Source organism: Myxocyprinus asiaticus, chromosome 45, assembly GCF_019703515.2.
Source record: "Myxocyprinus asiaticus isolate MX2 ecotype Aquarium Trade chromosome 45, UBuf_Myxa_2, whole genome shotgun sequence".
Classification (NCBI taxonomy): Eukaryota; Metazoa; Chordata; class Actinopteri; order Cypriniformes; family Catostomidae; genus Myxocyprinus; species Myxocyprinus asiaticus.
In genome coordinates, this window is record NC_059388.1 from 11,997,346 (window position 1) to 12,018,070 (window position 20,725).

Consider the following 20,725-nt stretch of genomic DNA (forward strand, 5'->3'; position numbering starts at 1 on the left):
GTGTGGAGAGTTCTAGTCCATCAAATTCTGGTCCATGATTGATGCACAACATTTATAAGTTGTGAAATATGGCAGGATCATTTCAAGGTATAGCTTTATCTTAGACTTCTGGAAAAACTGCTGCTCTTTTTGTTCGTAAAAGAAATATATCTACAATACAATTGCACTGTGTATCTTCAGTGTTGTACTGCAACATACAAACAACACTATCCTAACACTGATAAGATTCTAGTGAACAAAGAGTGAAGTACCTCCAGAATCCACAACAGTCTCTTCCTTTTCTTCTCCGTTTCTTCTTTTGTGCTCACTGGAAGGTAAGGAGAAAAGATCACATTAGCACAACACTGGCCCAGGGTGACTATAGAGAAAGACACATTACCATCTGAGCCTCAGGGCAGGCCACAAACATTTGAGGGTGTCCAGCAATGGACCCATAGGATGGTGACATCTGCTTTAAAGTACATATAAACAAGGACATGCCCAGGTTGCAAAGTAAGCCAGGGCACAACTATTTATTTAAGAAAAATCAAACAAGCAAGAGTGCTGTTTTACTATATATACAACAGAGTGTGATTTGGCAATATTTAGTCATCCTAATATTCAGTACAACAACACGATTGAGAGTGTGATGTTGCCTTCACACAACAGTTTTATAAACAAGAAGTTAATATAATTTTAGGACAATATGGACAGTTTTTTGTTTTGTTTTTTTAATCTATTTTTGCTCCGCTAATGAAAATTGTGCCAAAACAAAGCCAATCTTGTATGTTATTTCCGAATTTTTTCAACTGAACTGAGTTTTGGTCACATTACATTAGGTTACATTAGGGTTAGTGTTTGATTAGGACTATATTAATGTAATTACTACTCAAACGTTTAATGTAATTACTACTCAAATGTTTAATTCAGATCATGTTTGCTCATGTCTTGCGCATGCGTTCAACTGTAGTTCCAGCTTCAGCCACTGGGAGACAGTTCGGAAATTTGCAAAGCACACACAAATTTTAGCAGACAAAAAATAAAAATAAAATGATGCTGATATCCTGCAAGATCAGTCTGTGCTGTGATACTTAATATCAGCAATCTTGGAGCTCCGCCGGCCAGTCAGATTTAAAGGACCAGGTGAATTCAGGTAAAATGGGCCACTTCTTGACAGTCACCTCAATTCAAACCTAGTATACCTCACTTCAAACTATATTAACTTACAATGATTCTTCATTGACATAAGACAGAACATGAATCCCAATGGGGCTGAGGATCATATATTTTATCCTGTATTTTCAATTAAAGATGTTTTGAATAACAGTTTTAAAGTGGCCTGAAGGCACAGCTGTACAGTGTGCCAGTATGGTGTTCATTAATTAGCACAGCTCTAAATAAAACAGACTGTTCACTGAAGAAATGATTTACAATGTCTGAATGTCCACATGAAGACCTGTGCTGAGAAAGTCAACTTAAATTAAATATGAAAGAGAAGTAGGTTTGAGCTCTGGAGAGTTAATGGTAAATTAATGTTCTGTTAATTAGAAATGTATTCTCTTGTGCTGTATTAAAAGGTAGAAGAAGGAAACCTTTGTAAAACCAGCCTAACCTAACTTCAATGACCCTGAAACTGACCTTGGGTACAGCCATCAACCTTTAATGGAATGTTAAAATTAAATGTACTTTGTGCATTACTGTTGTTCCCTTGAAATTTTCCATAAGATTTAAAAACAAGAAAATAATGAACATAAGAATGATATTGGTCTTCTTATTTGTAAAGAAATTGGGTGTTGGGGGGGGGGGGGGGGGGGGGGTTGGAGTATATATATTTCACACATAAAATATGTGTGAAATGTAAATGCTAAATCGGTCTCTGATATGCAAAGAGGTGTATGAAATCTGATGTATCTAATATCTAAAGACTTTACATTTAGTTAACATGTAGTTCTCATTTATTTCTAAATGTATTAAAAGTAGCTTGTTTGCAGTTCAGCACAAAATTGCTTGTATGAACTAAATGTGGAAGAATGAGCCTTATATTGCATAGTAATTTACAATAATGGCTAAATTTACAGAGCATGGTCTCAGTCCTTGCAGGATATTTGCATATTAAACCATGAGATTATCAGGGGCGGTTCTAGACCATTTTTACTGTGGGGGCCAGGGTGGGGCTGGGTGTGCTTGTAGGCAGAGGTGGAAATTAACAAATTACAACTATTCTCGTTACAGTACTTGAGTACATTTTTCAACTTTTTTAAATATAAATAAATAATAGATCTTTTACTTTTACTTGAGTTGATTAAAAATGAAGTATTCAATTTCGCTACAATAATTTTTCACCACAATTACAAATAAAAAAAAAATACAAAATAAAAATTAATATTTCTAAATTTTTGGGAAGAAGAAAGTTATAAGTGCCAAATCTGTTTATAAACTAAAATGCGCAATTCACGGCACAACGAAAGCCCGCAGAACAGAGTATCATGAGCACAGCAGCTCTCATAAACTGCTGCCGGTGTCCTCGCTTCTCTAGCTTCTCCAAGTCTTTCTGCACTGTCACTATACAAGAACTGTAATATAGTGATTTTCTGCATATTTAATTTTATTCTGGAAAAGAGTTGTTCATTCAGGTACGAGGGAACCGTCAGAACACATTTAACCACTGATCAAACTTCACTTGTGTTTTTTTTTTTTTTTTTCTCCCCAATTTAGAATGCCCAAATCCCAGTGCGCTCTAAGTCCTCGTGGTGGCATAGTGACTTGCCTCAATCCGGGTGGCAGAGGACGAATCTCAGTAGCCTCCGCATCTGATACATCAATCCACGTGTCTTATCACGTGGCTTGTTGAGCGCGTTACCGTGGAGACATAGCGTGTGTGGAGGCTTCAAGCTATTCTCGCGGCATCCATGCACAACTCACCACGCACCCCACCAAGAGCGAAACACATTATGGCGACCATTAGGAGGTTACCCCATGTGACTCTACCCTCCCTAGCAACCGGGCCAATTTGGTTGCTTAGGAGACCTGGCTGAAGTCACTCATCACACCCTGGATTCGAACTCGTGACTCCAGGGGTGGTAGTCAGCGTCTTTACTCGCTAAGCTACCCAGGCCCCCCTTCACTTGTTTTTAAGGTAGGCAATATTTTAACTGTGTCAAACATTAACACAGTGTAGTTTGACATATATGTGGGGATATCTTGTTTATTTGCAACTATATGTCTAAAACAAACTTTTTAAATACCTTAGAAAGATACAATGCCAATAGTGTCAGAAATTAACAGGGACTCAGAGCAAAAATGCCACTGAAATTGACAAAAATATCCCCGAAATTCGAAATATGGGGGCAAAAAATGCCCACGCAACGGGTTCCCGTGTTTTATGAATAATATCTTATATAGTTACAATTACATACATTGCGATCTTCTTTTGACTTTTCACGGAACATCATTTTTTTTCCCCGACGTCCAGTTCCTCGCACCATCGCGTACACAGACTTGTCCGCTTCTATCAATTGGCATCAGTTCGGTATTGTACTCCTGCGTTAAACTCTGTAACCACTCACCCCTCTTGTCCAAAATAAACTGTCCTAGCGGGTAACACTCTTGCACACGGTGCTGTACTGTACTTAGCTGTCCTGTCTAGAGGCCTAGAGTGCGCAAGGGATGGATGTCATATAAAGTAAGAAATCACAAAACTTAATGTAACCAAATGCTACAATTTACTTAATAATAATATCTCAATATGTTAAATAACCATAATGTTAATTAATACTTTATTATTACAACTGTAATACAATAATACATATACAGAACCGCCAATTTTAGTGTCTGAATCAATCATATCTCTCACTAAACACTGTGTGAAATGTTTATTTTAGCCTTATTTTATTCAGTTGGCATGTAGGAGTTGATAACAGTTTTCTTAATAATCTCATTCCATATCTGGATAATTGCTGCAATATCATAGAAGATAAATTTCCTCTATGGTATTGCATTATATTAGTTTTGTACAGTATGTTAATTTAATAGCCAAAATACTTGGACATACAGTACGTGAATGAGAATAAGCCTGAAATAGTAATGTTTCAGTCACAATGCACATTATGTAGTTTAGAGACGATTTAGAAACATTTAGAATGTTACAAATGGCTAATTCTTTTTAAATAAATGTTGTATTCTTAAAATATTCTGTTTGTCCAAGAATCTTCTTGCAGCAGTGCAGGTCTTTGGCATTTAGAATCTGCAAGTTTAGGACCTGTGAGGAGTCTATTTCTCAAACTAGAGACTGTGATTTACTTGTCTTTTTGTTATGCATCTTGCCGTCCACTTCCCTCTCTATCCTGGTTAGAGATTATTTTTTCAAAACAGTAACGCATGGAATAGCCTTCATCTCTCTAAAACAATAGACTTTAGGAGAAAATAGAATTTCAGGAGAATTGTGTTTCTTTTTACCTATTTTTAAAACCAAAATGCTACTTGCAAGTGTAAAGCAACTTGTAAAAACTCAATACCTCAGTAAATGGGGGAAAACCCCACTGTATTGTGATTTCCACATGGTTGCGCAACAATTTTCAATTATTCTAATAATAAGAACATTTTCTTGAGTACCAAATTAGTACTTTAGAATGCTTTTGTAAGGAATAGGTGACACGGTATATGTTTGTCATCACAGGTAAAGAAAAAATGGAATAAATATCACTTAAAACAATGACTTCAAACTGTAATAATATTGTTAATTAATGATTTTTGCAGTATTTTTGATCAATTTAATGCATCCATGGTGAAAGGAAGCATAAGTTTAGTTCAAGAACAAAAATGTCTTTGTATTCTAAAAATGGAAGCGTATATACTATATATAATATCATTTTCATAAAGTAACTTTTAACGTAATTACTTGATTAGTTTTTCAGCAAACTACTTATTTACTCTTACTTGAGTCATAATATTTCTCAGTACTTCTACTTGTACTCAAGTGAATTATTTCTTCAGTAGCAGTACTCTTACTTAAATAAAAAAATAAAAAATCAATACTCTTTCCACCACTGCATGTAGGGGGGCAACTGTATTATACCTTAAATGTCCCCTGTACACATATAAAACATAATTTGCTGTTTTAATATTTGTGGACGTGCAATTGTTTAAAGACAACCAAAGATTCACCAAATCTGAGTAAAAATGTGAAAAATTTAATTTTAAAATATATAAACAAACAGGCAAATGACAAATGTTTCAATTAGTCAATACACCCTAACATTATGGTTTTACCCACAAACTTTAAGCCATGTTGCCATGCTGTTCTTTAGAATGACTAATGCAGTAAAATTCTAGGGCAAAATGAAGGCTGATGATAGGCTACATCAAGATTTTAGGTTAGAATTTAATCATGTGCTATAATCAGCATGTACATGTCTTGTAAATGGTCACCATTTCCTTTAAGATTCTTTTAAGAATTTTTAAGCACATTTTTAAATTCACTAGTTAATTTTAAATGGTTCAGTGTAACAAGTGAATTTTTAAATGTATCTATCTCAGTTACTATAGGTGGGTTTCCATCCAACTATTTTTATGCACATTTTTAAATTGCGCATAAGAAATCCTGAATGGAAACACTTGATATGAGAACAAACTTTCTAAAATCGCTTAAAATTGAATGCGCTAGGAGGAGGTGGATTTTCTAGAGTTTTGCATTAAAATGCACATAAATGTGATGGAAACGGTTTATTTGCAAAACAATGACAAGTTTTGACCATTTGTGCATGTGTTATGAGTGTGCGACAGCTTGATGTGACTAGCCCACCGAAAAGGTCCGACCTTGGGACACAATTCTTTCAACGTAGCGCTTGTCATTCGGAAGTGTTTAACCCACAGCTGGTCGATAAAGTGGGTCCTCACATTCTGCCAGAACAGGTTTGAGAGCGGGCGCTCCCAGGTATGCGGAGACTGGTGGTGTGTGGGCATCACAGCTATTTCAGTCCACATTATATCAGATATTACACTTATTCTGTGGTGTCTCGTGGATGCATTTAATAAAATGAGATACTTGCTCCAATCTTGTAAATAAAACCCTGAAAACCCCCAAAGCAGGTAGAGGTCATTCAGCTGCTCCATCATGACGAGGCGACTCCCTCATGATAATGTGCATTATGTAGTGGATGGAAATGCACAACGATTCGTATTTGCTTAAGTCAAATTTTTAGAAATGCACTCAAAAATGCTAAACATTTTGGATGGAAACCCAGTATGTGAGTTTTAAAAGGTTGCATGCATCGTAATTATAAGTGACCTATAAGATGGCTTTAATATGATTTTTAATCATTATCATGTCTGTCAGTGTCTATGCGCATTCCTTATTGAGCGTGCTTGGTGTGCGACCTCTTATTAGAGAATGCTGTTGCTAATATTAAGCTCAATTCTCCGTCATTGAGTACACGTGTACCTCTCCCTTGTGATTGGTGCACTGCGTGTTAAGTGTTTGATTGATAAATGGTGTTTATGAAGAGGATGTTGTGTTTGTTATCTTCCCTGTAAACTATTTGTTGCAGCTTTGTTCTCTCTCTCTCTCTCTCTCTCTCTCTCTCTCTCTCTCCCGAGGCCTGTACCATGAAGGTCGCAGAATGAACTCAGGGTTTCAGGATTGGTTTCAGGTTGACAAATTCAAACCAATCCAATCAGGCTTAATTGGTACCATGAAGCAGCTCATCAGTTTTCTCTGTCAACTCAGGCTTCGATCCTGACTTTAAGATTAGATTATGCGCTCGTGTACATGAATGAGTGACGTTTGCAGCGCACAACCAATCGTGTGAGAGAACGTGATTCACTTCTCGTGAGATACTCAGCGGGATTTACCTCTCTGGCATATTGGCAACAGCTGGCATATTGTGAGTGAATTCATATAGGCCCACAACAAGAACACACAGGCTTATTAATTTTAAAATATTAAATTTATTTAAAATATAGAAGCTTTTATATTTATTTGAATTAAAAATTTATATATCATTCAATACTATTACAACTAAATACAGGATGCTTTTGATTACAAAATTAATAGAGACTATAAAGATGAATACTCTCCCTAAGTTTATTTTCCTTTTTCAAAATCTACCAGTTATTATATCAAAAAGTGTTTTTAGACAATGGAATAAACTACTGTGTAAATATATATGGGATAATAGGAAACCTATAATTAGCCTCAAAATTCTTAAGTTGTCAAAAAGGCTTGGAGGACTAGAATTCCCAAGTTTAATAAATTATTATAAAGCTGCCCAAATTTAACCTATATTGATTTGGATGAATGAAGAATCTAAAGTGAAATGGAGGAAGATGGAAATGTATCAAATGGGGGAACCTATTAGTATATCCCTGTTAAAGCAACACATTTAAATCAATAGATAATATTTGTATTAATAGTACTTTTAGAATTTGGTTAGAAAAAAAAAAAATAGTAAAATTAAGAAAGATATTGTTAATTTACAAGAAATTGTTAAAGATCCCAATTTCATGCCAAATAGATTAGATAATACATTTAAGTTTTGGGCAGATAGAGGTCTGAAAAGATATCTGTTCACTGATAAAGAATGGAGACCTTTTCAAACCTAGCAAAAAAGTATGAGCTTCCAAATTCACAATTTTTTTTATTTTTTACAGGTAAGATATTTATTAACAGAAGTTAAAGTAAAATAAATAAAAAGGGAAATGCATCCATTAATAAATTATATAATTGATACATACAATACAACTAATCCAATAAACATTTTAGGAATTTTAAAGAGTGCACTTGAAAGAGATATATAGGACACTCTGAATAAAAGTATATGTAGGAGGGAGGATGAAATAAAAATAAAAATTAGTCAGCAAGACTGGAAGAAATATCATATAATACATTCCATACTACTCAATCCAGTGTTTGGAGGGAATATGCTTGGAAGATACAAATGAGATTTTTATAACACCTGTTATTCAAAGTAAATACAACAGCATGATAAAAGGGGATTGTTGGAGAAATTGTGGAGAAACAAAAAATGCTCACTACTGTCAAATTCTATATGAGTGCTCTAAATTGACAAATTATTGTAAGTGATTAGACTAATATTTAATAGTTAATTTAATATTTAACTGCACAATAGAAATACATCTAGAAAACCTTATTTTGGGTAAAATGCCATTGTCCTTAAAAAATCAAACTGAACAAAATATATTTAGGGTAATCAGTATAGCAGCTTTGAAACAGATTACAAAACAATTGGCTTAAACCAGAACCCCCATAATTTCAAAGATGGAGTTTTGGAAATATACCAAATGGAGAAAGTAACATTTAAAATTAATAATAAAAGTCTGGAATGTGAACATAAATGGGATTTACTTAAAAATATTATAAATTAATTTAGATAGATTGTTTCCTTCAGATTCTTGAATTTTAAATAAAATTAGTTAAAATACGAGGCATGATGTCCTATCTCATTTAATATAAAAAAAAAAATAAAAAAAAAAGGAGATGATGCCTTAACTTTCTTTCCAGTTTATTTGAAATAAAATATAACATGTAAATGAATGAATTACACGTTATTTATAGAATATGTTGTGACTGGTTATTTGATATGGTTATTCAAAATAACATTTTTTTTTTCTCTTTCTTGATGTACAATTTGTACATTGTCTTTAGTAAAAAGAAATGCAAAAATAAAAAGCATAAAAAAGGCTACTATTGATTCATTAAAAAGTGAACACTTGGAATACTGTATGCAAAGAATTGGTATGCAATAATAAGATGACGAATAACAAAATACGTATAAAAGACATATTTTGTGTACTGCTTATATTGCTTATTGCTTATATTATTATAACTTAAAGTAAAATACGGTATGTTCATCTCGACTCCATGAAAGAAAGAAGGGGTTTGGGTGGCATTCACCCCTTTCCATAGCAATCTTGAGCTTTTAATTAAAAACGATTATTTTTTTGCAGGTATCATATTAATCCATCTTACTGGCTGTTTTATAGATAGCCTAATATAGTATGTTTATATTTTCAAAGATATTTTTTGCTATGGCTAAAGAGGGTAAATGAAAAGCAATTACATTTTAAATAAAATACAACACTATCTGCTAAAAATCTACATTTAGATTCTCAAATAAATAATTTATTATGAAAATTATATACCTAGCGATATGATAGGTGTGAGTGAGAAACAGATCAAAATTTAAGTGCTTTTTTACAATAAATTCCCTCCCTGCCCAGTAGGTGGCGTTATGCATGAAGAATGTGAATCTCCAAAAACAAAAGAAGAACGTGGAAGTGAAAGTTGTGACTGATAGTAAAAAAGGACTTAAATATTGATCTGTTTCTCACCCAAATCTATCAAAATGCTTCAGAAGACATGGATTTAACCACTGGAGTCGTTTATGCTGCCTTTATGTACTTTTTGAAGCTTCAAAGTTTTGAACCCTGTTGACTTGCATTGTATTGACCTACAGAGCTGAGATATTATTCCAAAAATCTTTGCTTATGTTCAGCAGTAGAAAGCAAGTCATACACATCTGGGATAGCATGAGGGTGAATAAATGATGAGAGATTTATATATATATATATATATATATATATTTTGTGATTTGAGTCTCACTTCTTCCACTGGCACAAAATGATCCAAAACTTTTTTTAATTTGTTGGAGACCAGCCAAAAACCTGCATCTTTTTCACTAATCACCTGCAATCCAGTTTAAGAAGGTGCAATCAGCACTGAAATTGCACTGCATCTTGAGAATTTAAATAAAGTCACTGGCATTCCTTTCCACGCAAACATGCCTAATTCTTTGTAAATTAGGCTTATTATAGATTGTGCTTCATTCACAAAAATTGTGGGTGCATGTGCACCGTTGCCTGATCTGCATAATTCCTTTAGTGAATCGGGTGCTAAACCAGCGCAGACAGCGCGTACAATTAACCCGTGCTTCTATCGGCCGCAATTTATTCTTAGTGAATCCACCCCCCCCCCCGCCCCCTCGAAAGTTCAAATTAATTATATTACCAGAGGCCTAACATTGAAATTAATCAAATGCAATAAAACTTATCTGCACCTAGAAATATGTCATTCAGGAGAGATAAAAGGAAAATCCTATTTTGCATATATAGCTAAATATTTAAAACTTAACAGATAATCTAAAAATGAAACTTCTGTAATTAATTACTCACCCGTAAGTCGTTAAAAAACACATCAATCCCCACTGAGAACCAATGCATGAACCAATAAGGTTTGATGTAACTGAGTGTTGCTATATTTTATTTGGCCGCTTTATATGGGGGTTGATCAGTTATTTGATTTTTGATGTGAGAGTGAACACAAAGTGATCATATAGCTTCATAAGACTTGGAAAATAGTGTATCAACTACTTTTACTGTGATTTTATGGTGCTTGTCTGTCCTTTATGGAGCTTGAATGTCACTATTTGAGATACATGAGAGAAGGAAAAGTAATATGGGTTTGGAGCAACATGAGGGTAAACAAACGCAAAAAAAAAAAAAAAAAAAAAAAAAAGACAGAACTTTTCATTTTGGGGTAAACTATTCATTTAAATCTGCAATCAGATTCCCAAGCATAGTCACAGAAGTGTGCTCTGCATTTCTATCCTTCTTCTAAGTTCTCTTGGTATTGACTCAGCAGGCAGAAAATGTAATAATTTGGGTGTAAGTCATGATTTCCTACTGAAAGAAACAATTTCATTGTGATGAAGTGTCTAATTTGCTTTAGAGAGCTTTGAAAATACCACACTTTCTGTGTCAAAGACCTTCTGGGATCCATTCTTACTTTGACATTTCATATTCACCGCCCTTGCTGATACACCGCGTGATCCGTTCTCATGACTCAGCATCAAATTTGCTTGACAAAGGCCAAAAGCAACAGCTTTCAAAGCTCATCCTGCATGATGGAGGCAGCTACAGTAAGTAAAGGCTAATGACTACACCATGACATTTTGCATCGGCTGAAAGCCCCTGCTGGTACTACCCCAACATAGTATATCAACTGAGAAACAAGAAAACCACATGACAGCCATATTGAGGCTTAGATTGGACAGGAACCACATATTACAGTTATTGTTCGAGAGAAAGTTTTCAATTTATGGGCGATCAGTGTGCCAAGGTGACCTACTGCTCATTAGAGAACAGTAAAAAAGCACATTGGACAGATGGGAGGCCACCTGTTAAAAAGCATTTTCAAATGACTACGATTTTATCCAGAATTACTGTCATTCCAACACAAGATTTACATAAAATGACACAAATTCACACTTTTTTTTTTTATGTTTAGACAAGTTTATCTAAAACTGCCAAATGCAAACAAAGACCACTTTTTAATCTCAGATCCAAACTAATGATCATTGCACTATGTTTTTTTGTGTCCTAAATATGAAATAGTTTTGGCTGCAACAATAGGTTACAGAAATTGACAGTGTGGCTTCATTTTCTAGATGCAGATGGTCCACAAAGAAGCAGACATCATATAAACAAACAAAAGACAAGCAGTTTAGATAGGTCCAGATAATAAACAGAAATACAAAACTGCATGAGCAAGATTTATTTTTTTATTTTTTATTTTTTACCACCAGTGCAGATGTGGGTAGTAATGCGCTACATTTACTCCCTTACATTTACTTTATGGGAAAAATATTACTTTTAGAGTAGGTTTAAAAGTGGGTCATTTTTACTCTCACTCAAATAAATTGTCATTACGTTACTGGGTTTAATTTTAGTTAATGTGTAATTTATTGAGAGATTACTGAATGGGACTTTTACGACAGCGGAAGTTCACACAGCTGTGCGCGCTGTCACAGACTGTCACTCAAGCAAAGTACATCACTGCTGCAGCATCAAGCTCTTCAAACAAAGTGCAACACCGCACAGTGAAATAAGAATAGTTCCGTCATGCAGTGCATTCATTTAACACCAAGACAAGTGGATATTTCAAGATTAAAATCTCAGATTCAATTTAAGGCAGCATGTCGAGGTAAGTTGTGGCTCTAATCCTAATGCAGGTTTTTCTGTTTAATGAAATGGTGTTATAACCGAATATTTAAATCATCCACAGGATTATCATTTCCACTGTGTGCAGTCTCCTGAGTTAAAATAATATCACCAGTAAAGAAAGAATTCTTCAGCTTAATGGCAAAAGTCTGTATAAATATACATTTATAAAATATATATATTGCCACTCTATATGTTATTATGTTATTTTAATCAAGTAATGATTTGTCAAAAAGTAATTTAATACATTCAGCATGAAATAAAACATCGCAAGAGTGAAGGATGGTGTAAACTCCCAGCTCGTACTTCTTCCCCACGGTGGATTATGGGCAATTAACCATCGTTGAGTGTACGTCGAATGTACACTTGAAATTAGAGTGCACTGTGGGTAAGAATGAGTGAACAAAAGTAGGGAAAGAGTGGCTCACTCAGAATTCAGACACTCCTACAAAATGGTGGACACCAGAAATAGTGCACTATATAGTGGGGGGCGGTTTCAGACACAGTGAGTGTTCCACGACGGGGTGGTTGCCCTATGCAGGCTGCGTACTCTGCGTTTAGAGAGTGACGTTGCTGCTGTAGAAAACTAATGATCTAAATTCTTTCGACACTGAAAACTGTAACTACACTAAAATAAGAATCCACACAGGACTTTAAAAGCTATGAAATAGTTTAAGTAGGCATTAATAAAACATGATCTTGCTTTGGTTTATATTTCAGCATTGCATATAATGTCCCTGTGGAACATTTTCACATTTTCACAGTAATAATTACTAGAAAGGTTACCAAACCTCTCTTCTTATTGACAAATTCATCCAGATCTGACAAGAGCCCATAAAGGGATAGTTCACCCAAAAATGAAAATTCTCTCATCATTTACTCATACTCATGCCATCCAAGATATGTACGACTTTCTTTCATCTCCTGAACACAAATAAAGATTTTTAGAAGAATTTCTCAGCTCTTTTGGTCCATAAAATGCAAGTGAATGGGTGCCAACATTTTAAAGCTAAAAATAAATAAAATAAGTCAGCATAAAAGTAATCCATAAGACTCCAGTAGTTAAATCAATATCTTCAGAAGCGATGTGATATGAGAATGTGTAGATGAGAAACAGATCACTTTCACATTCTTCTTCTTATGTTTTTGGTGATTCACATTCTTCTCTGCATATTGCCCATCCTGCTGGGCATGGAGAAGAATGTCTAGCAAAAAATAACACATTTTGATTGGTTTCTCACTCACACCTATCATATCACTTCTGAAGATATGGATTTAACTACTGGAGTCTTATGGATTACTTTTATGCTGCCTTTGTGTGCTTTTTGGAGCATCGACATTTTGGCACCCATTCACTTGCATTGTATTAAACTAAAGAGCTGAAATATTCTTCTAAAAATTTTAATTGTGTTCTGCAGAAGAAAGGAAGTCATACATATCTGGGATGGCATGAGGGTGAGTAAATGAAGAGAGAATTTTCATTTTTGGGTGAACTATCCCTTTAAAAAGATAGCTCAGCCATAATTTAATATTCTGTCATAATTTCCCTACCCTCATGTTGTTCCAAACCAGTGTGACCTTCTGTATTCTGTGGAACACAAAAGATGTTAGATAGAATGTTAGGGACTGACAGTCTTGGTCACCATTCACTTTCAAAATATATAAAAAAATAAAAAATAAATAAATAAAAAACACATTCACTGAAAGTAAATAGTGGCTCAGGCAAATATTCTGTCTAATATCTCCTTATTGTGTTGCATGGGAGAAAGAAAGTCATACGGGTTTGGAACAACATGATGGTGAATGATGACAGAATTTCCATTAATAATAATAATAATAATAATAATTCTGTAATGCATGTTAAATGTGTATTATGTAATGGAATATTGGGGAGTTAACGTCCATTATGTTATTTGTGAAAGTAACGAGTTACTCACTACTTGTGTACTCGTTTAATTGGATACTTTCTTACTCTTACTCAAGTAATTATTTATGTTAGTACTTTTACTTCTACTTGAGTTATTTTCTTTTTCTTTTACTTGAGTGCAGTTTGGCTACTCTACCCACTTCTGCACCAGTGCAGTTTAAAGTATTTTTAAATTGCGAGCAAAGCTCTGCATGATTCTTGCTGTCTAACGCTTCCATTTAAACAAAGACTATGGTCCATGCATAATCCATACATTTGTTTAATGTTTGCCTTATAGCAACGGCAACATTTTATCCCAGCAACAACTGTGCAGAGCTATGGCAGAAAAGCAAGTTTGAGTGGGTTTTGGGAAATTTATGAGATAATAACAATGTTCATCAAAAATCAGAAGAGTTGTGTATTTTACACTGTAAAACTAATAGTAATCTTAAATAAGAAAAAATAACAACTTAAGCTTTATTTATTACCTTTCACATTAGTTTTAATTAAGTTACCGTTACTCTCTAAAGCCATAAAGTTGTCATTAATAAAAACAATCAAGAGGTCTTAATTAAACAGTACTTGAAATGTCACATTTTGGAATCATATATCAAAAAATATATATGTTTTTAAAACTTTGGATTCGAGTACTACTAACTCAAATTTATTAAGTACAAAATTGCAGCTGTGTGGGATACCCATACGCTCTTGTGCTTGAATAAATTATTGTTTGGTCGAGTCAAGGGAAATAATGGAAAAATATAAAAATTATTATTTAAAAAAAGTTTGAATTTGTTGTTGTTTTCTTGTAGCTGGTTGATAGTTGTGATTTGTGTGAAGTCACCATTACGGTGATTCGTGTTGGGGAGCCTGTTAAATGTAAGTCATTCTTATCTACTCAATTGTGCTTTACAAGGGTTCAGATCTGTGTGCACTATGAAGTACTGAGGAGAATCCAATGTGCCATATAGTCACATTATTTCCCTTCTACTGTAAAAGTTCTATAACTGAATTTAAATAATTAACTAAAAACAACTCTTTAATCACAAATGAGTTAAGTTTATTTATAAAATTTAAGTTAACTTTACTTGAGCCAAACAAGTATGTTTATTTAGAAAAAGCAAGTAAACCGATTGCCTTAAAAAGTAAGGTCAACTAATTAGATTTTACTTACTCTAAACTTCAATGTAAGAAACTATTTTAATACTGTAGATGTTTTATTCCTCAAAGTCTGGTAGAAAAGTACATCACATTCTATAAAAACTCTCTTTGAAAGGAACACAGGGTCATGGGTGACCTGATATTCAGGCTCAAAAGTAAAAATATTTTACATTAAAAGTTAAAAAGTTTCCTTTCACTATTATCAAAAATATCTGAAGCTTCTGTGAGTGGTTTCATTTTGACATAAAAGGGCATAATTTGGACCTGTACAATGGTTGGTGATGAAGGTTAATGGAGCTATTGGGTTTGAGATGTTGTTTTTAAGGCCAACATGTCTTTTCATCCAATAAGAGAGGTCTTCAGTAAAAGGACAGAGAGCTAATTGCAGGTTTTTATAGGACATATACCTGCAACACTGACAGCACAGGGCAGCTATTGTGGTCATGCAATTAGCTCCTTTTGGAGAAAGGAGTTGTGCAGAGGAAACATGAAAATGGGATGAATAGGGGATATCATTGGTTATAAAAAAAAAAAAAAAAACTGTCATCCTTAGGCTGAGAAAATGGCCAATTCTAAAAGCTGCTCCTAATAGTGTCAAATTGTAAATGTTTAGTTAAAGCTGAAATGTGTAATTTTTGTGCCTCTATCGTCACCAAACGAAATTGCAAAAATAATCACCGTTCTCAAACAGATTCACGAAAATGTCTTTCATTGGTTGTACAAACAGACAGTCCCACCCAAACTCACACCATTGGTCGAGCCAATGTTGCTCTGACAGGCTGGTTGGCTGGCTCAAACAAATATCAGAAAGTTTGATGGTACCACAATGCTACACTTTTAGGTATAATCAACCTACAAATGGCTTACTTATAGTTAACTCTACATATTAAGATGGAATAAGAGCAAAATTTTATATTATAAAAAAGTGCACTCATGATAGTACATTACTATACAATTTAGAGTGTGCTATAGGTGGTTATTGTGACATTGCTAGGTAGTTGGTAGGGTAGTTGCTTACCCAGTTCAAAAGAATCCAAGTCTCTATGGTTTTTTGGTCCCTAGAAATGTCTTAAAAAAATTACAAAAAAATGATGAGCGAAAATGATAATGATGCTTGTCTAAGCAAGCACCACAAATTCACAGCAACAGTTTTTTTTTTTTTTTTTTTTAACGGCACGCATTATATTTATTGTCCAGCACTGTCCTGGTAGTCATATCTTTCTTTTGATTTGGAATGAGGGACTGTTATCATGGCTTTTTAGAAGTGGAAAACTGGTTGTTGTGTGCATGGCTCTCTCTCTCTCTCTCTCTCTCTATATATATATATATATATAAGCTTTTGATACTTCATGGCTTTCTCGCTGAAGGGGCATTTAAGAGTCATTTAACACAGACTGATCTCACAGTAAAATCAGAAAGAGTATGTTGACTTTTCTTTAGCTAAAATCGATCTGTGCTTACTGACATTCAAAACACTGCCCCCAGTGGCCAAAGCGCTAAGTGTTGTTGGGCACATGGCATGTGAGCTCCATCTTGGGGGGGAAATGTCCACGTAGGGGTTCCGTGGAGCAAGTTGTTTTAAACTGTACTGGCTGTAATACAGTGAAGAAGAATGTATATTTTATAAACTGCACACCCCAACCCAATTACCAAACTTAAACCTAACCATCAGTGGAGTAAAATTGCAATCTCCGAATCACGTGCATCACTGATTATGCGAACGTGATTACTTCATGGTTTCTACACGGGATTCAAACCTGGGTCTCCCATGCTGATGATGCTGATGCTGTGTGCTTCTGGTCATGCCACAAGGGAAGGTAAACACACTTGAGCCAATGAAAAAAGGTCTGATAGGAGATGGTGCTTGTCGTTGAGTTGGCATAATATGGCCGATCCTAGGGTACCGTAACTCTCAGAAACAACATGCTGACTTCCCGTGTGATCATGTTGTTTAACAAGAATCCAGTCCACTGTCCTTCCAGATTTAAAGGGGGGGGGGGGGGGAGGTTTGTGGTTTAACAATAAGCACGGTTCCCTGAAGCTCAAGTGTTTGGGTATTGATGATTCCAAAAATAGTGCTCTAATGCTGAGGTAATCACTCTGAGTACAAAAATTCCTGGCACTCATTTAGTGAACAATAGGCCCAAACTAGGCCTAAATTGTAGGGTGCTTGGAAAAATTTTACATTTAATCACAATGTCTGTGTGTGTGATTTTGGGTATGGCAGAGAATCAATTTGGCACTTGTTTTGCATTGTTTGCACTGCCAAACTTCACATCAGAAAAATCTAGAATAAAACAGAGCTCTGAGTTGGGTTGTAGGTCTGATGTATTTTAGATTATTTTGTGAAACTTTATATTGATATTAATATTATCATATTAATGGAAACAGCTAAATGGTTTAGCTCCATCCAGAGTCCAAAATTACCACTCATCAAGCTCCAAGTGCAAGTAAAAAATCACTTTAACCACTAAATAATATACAGCAAAATGTTACTGAACAGTTTACTGGTAACTTTTTGTAACATAGCAATATTTATTTATTTGACACAATCATATATATATATATATATATATATATATATATATATATATATATATATATATATATACAAAGCTAAATTATTCCTTTGTTTTAAGGACAAAAAATATATAATTATTTTTACAAAATAACTGGCTACAAGTTTCACAGCCAGTATGAAACATTTAAGGCCAGTACATTTTCTCAGTTCACCCACCATTGTCAGGTGTGGCAAAACATGCTTTTAAAAATGGAAGGCAGGAAGGCAGCAAACTTTATGTCATTCCTAAATGTCATGGTTCTTAATCTGAGAGTTCTGTACAAGATCACTAATGGTCTGTCATTGATTCTGAAAATGATCTACTAATGTTTGTATATTACAAAATGGGAACTCTTTTCCTCAGACTGGTATAAGAATAGAAAAGAAATATACCCCAAAATAAATAAATAAATTAAAAATAAATTAAAAAATACACCAGCTGCAATGTAAATAATGAAGTTTTCGAAATCCAGTGTCTAAAAGCAGACTGTTCATTGAGAGAAAAACTCTTCGGGCTATACCAAGCAATTGATGTGACTGCAAAGTTTTTGCACAAAGTCTAAGTAAATCCCCAAAAGCTCTCAGTTGTCACGTGAAGAGCTGTAGAGAGTGTGTAAACATCAGATATGGCAATATAATTGCAGTCCAAATGGCCAGTAGCTCCCAACTGGTTGCCTAGTCCAAAAGCTATACAACATAGTCTGGGCAAAGGTGCTGTGTAGATCATTGTAACAACACAGCAGTTGACAGACCCACAATTGCATTGGTCTCCAAAATGAGTAAGTGTTAAATATGGGTGTCGTTGAATTGCAGTATGCATGTGACTAGGAGGGGGCAGTTTTGGCTACCCCACTTAATAGAACTTTCTGGTACAGGCCAACAGAGAGGAGAGACAGAAAGGCAGCAATTAGTAGAATCAACACTGCCTAAATGTAACAAGCAGCAATTTGAGCTCACACTCTAGAGAGTCTCCCTGGAAAATGGCTAAAGATGAGTCTGGCTTCAACATGATTTTGAAATAAGCATCAAGGGAGTTGGTTGGTCTGTTACAAGGACAAACACAATCAGGTCCTGTCTGAGAGAGAGGTGGATTCATGGATTTAGACTCATTTCTGGCCCTGGAGGCATGTTTCATTTTCCCCTTCACAGTACATAAGGTGTTCTCCACCTTATCAGCCTCAACTGCTCAAAGACTGTGTTTACTTTATAAATCATACTAAGAGAACACTTTCATGCCATACTTTGACACATGGTATTGTTGAAAAAACAGATTTTATTTGTACACTTTAGCGCTGTGTAATGGCTTATATTGAAGTTTTTTAATGTGAATTTTTTTTTTTTTTTAGGCATTAGAGGCTGACAGACATTAGCTCACCTCATTTCTATCTGAATGTTCTAGTTTTGCTTTTTATTTCTTCATTTGTAAACAGAAACACGTTCATGGGAAAGAAAATAACAAGTGAGATCTCTTTAATATCTACATTATTTTTGCAAGATAGCAATGAGATTTAATAGAGAGTAAATGGAGACTTGCATATTATAAAATCTTCTACTGCTCAGATGTTTCTTCTGAGAAAAATATGACAAAAGTCTGTGATCAAAAAACAAAAATGTCAAGCAATTCTCATTACTGTGAATTCAGCAATAGTAGGTAAAAAGTTCTGCTGCTGAAATCGGTCTGGGCTTAAAGGGTTAGCTCTCTGGAGTCGACAGATGTGCCGGCATGACCACTTGGATTTTTTTCTAATAACAACAGCAACGACTTAATATACTCCATCATTGATGGTCATACAGATAAAAGGAATAAATGTAAAGGGTCTACTTTTATTTATGTCCACTCACAATAAAAAACAAAACATTGCACTTTTGTAAAATACAGAAAAAAAAAAAAACAGGGGCTTGGTCGCTATAATGTGTGGTTCTCGCTCTCGGTGGGGAGCGTGGTGAGTTGTGCGTGGATGCTGTGGAGAATAATGTGGGCCTCCACATGCGCTACGTCTCCATGGTAACACGCTCCACAAGCCACGCGATAAGATGCGCGGATTGACAGTCTCAGACGCGGAGGCAACTGAGATTTGTCCTCCACCACCCAGATTGAGGCAAGTCACTATGCCACCACGAGAACTTAGAGCACATTGGAAATTGGGCATTCCAAATTGGGGAGAAAAGAGGAGAAAATCCCCCCCCAAAAAACAGGATGCACTTTCTGCTGCTTAAATCTCTATTTACTTTTGCAAAAATGCGAGCGAGCGAAGGTTTAAAATGCGCATGCTAGTTCTTCCTGTTTCCTCGCGTGGTTGTAATCTGTCTTGCATGTGAGAATCAATAATGCACTTTGATTAATGGCATTAAAATGCTGTTATAGTAATACATCGTTGCATGATTAATCATTTATGCCGACATCACCCGGGCCGCAGGTGAGCCGAAATTGCACTAACTCCCTTCTGTTTTTAAGCACTTGGTTCCAATTTGGACAGACAAGAAACAATAACTAAAGTGCTAGGGGTGTTCATGTGTGATTTCCATGTATCATTAAAATACCTGAGCCGCATTATGACAACATCCCTTCTTGTATTCATTTTAATAGCAAGGTTATTCCTTCTATAGTGATGTACAAATTCCGAATGTTGAATATATGTTAAGATTAAAATGCACTTTATGTTGATGCATGTAAGATTAAAGTCAAGGTATTAATTTTAAATGTTGATTCAGTAATTAGAGAAAAGTTTTTTTTAGTTAAGGACCCTGTTGAAAATTAACCATGGTTTTACTATAGTAATATTGTAGTATCCATGAACCATAATTAACCATCTGAGCAGAAATCATGGTTTTGATTACAATTAGCCATGGTTTTATAACAATAATACTGCAGTTTTCATATAGTAACCATGATTTTACTATATATTGTAACCATGACAGTAACCATGTTGATTTTGTGGTTACTATGATTTTACTACAAATACCATGATTAAACTATGGTTACTGTAGTAAAACCATGATTTTTATTAAGGGCAAACCAGTTGAAGTGTTTCCCAAATTGATTATTCTTTGGATTTGGCAGTAATATTTTTTTTTTTCTGAACATAGCAAATACCGAACCATAC

The 20,725-nt window shown here is 34.8% G+C and overlaps 1 protein-coding gene across 5 annotated transcripts in view; it reads right to left on the reverse strand.

Moving 5' to 3' along the window:
- The window catches only part of LOC127435417 (synaptotagmin-1-like), a 309,874-nt gene that overhangs the window by 211,051 nt on the left and 78,098 nt on the right, over positions 1 to 20,725 (reverse strand). For 3 of the 5 annotated variants that reach the window (XM_051688902.1, XM_051688898.1, XM_051688899.1), the window contains exon 2: positions 252 to 307. The exons of the other annotated variants lie outside the window; for them this stretch is intronic. The gene's annotated coding sequence lies outside the window, so the exon portion shown is untranslated. The remainder of the gene's footprint in view (positions 1 to 251; positions 308 to 20,725) is intronic. 5 annotated transcript variants of the gene reach the window in all.